The sequence below is a fragment of the Oncorhynchus gorbuscha genome, linkage group LG07, assembly GCF_021184085.1.
Source record: "Oncorhynchus gorbuscha isolate QuinsamMale2020 ecotype Even-year linkage group LG07, OgorEven_v1.0, whole genome shotgun sequence".
In the NCBI taxonomy this organism is placed as follows: Eukaryota; Metazoa; Chordata; class Actinopteri; order Salmoniformes; family Salmonidae; genus Oncorhynchus; species Oncorhynchus gorbuscha.
Window position 1 is genome coordinate 4,604,069 of NC_060179.1, and position 413 is coordinate 4,604,481.

Sequence of the window (413 nt, forward strand, 5' to 3'; positions counted from 1 at the left end):
TAAGTAAGTACGGAGTTGCGTGTAGAACACTGCCACTGTGTTGCGCCCTTCCGTCCGTTGCAGTGACAGTCCTGCAGTGCTCTCATAACAGAACGGCGGCTCGTGCGCTTTTTAACCACTGCCTATCAATGGACCCCAATAGGACGAGGGCGGCTGCGCCTGACAGAAATAGAAGGGTGGCTTATCTTTAGTAAAATGAAAGGCGCGTAGTGGAAACCGGAGACTGAATGGATGAGCTCTCTTGTGCCACCTGTAGGACTTTAGGAAGTGTTGGCAGATGAATGAAAACAGAGGGTATTACGAAATAATAAATAATGTATTACGAAATTGTCTTCCTTTTTCTTTAGTAATTAAATAAAACAACATTCCGACTTTGGAAAGATAACCGAACCGTAAACGTCACACCTTTACAA

General features: G+C 44.6%; 1 protein-coding gene across 1 annotated transcript in view; it reads right to left on the reverse strand.

The window, feature by feature from the left end:
* The window catches only part of rdh10a (retinol dehydrogenase 10a), a 35,195-nt gene extending 35,101 nt beyond the window's left edge, over positions 1 to 94 (reverse strand). The window contains exon 1 of the mRNA XM_046355417.1: positions 1 to 94. This exon is cut by the window's left edge and continues 672 nt beyond it. The gene's annotated coding sequence lies outside the window, so the exon portion shown is untranslated.
* Between the last annotated feature and the right edge of the window lie 319 nt (positions 95 to 413).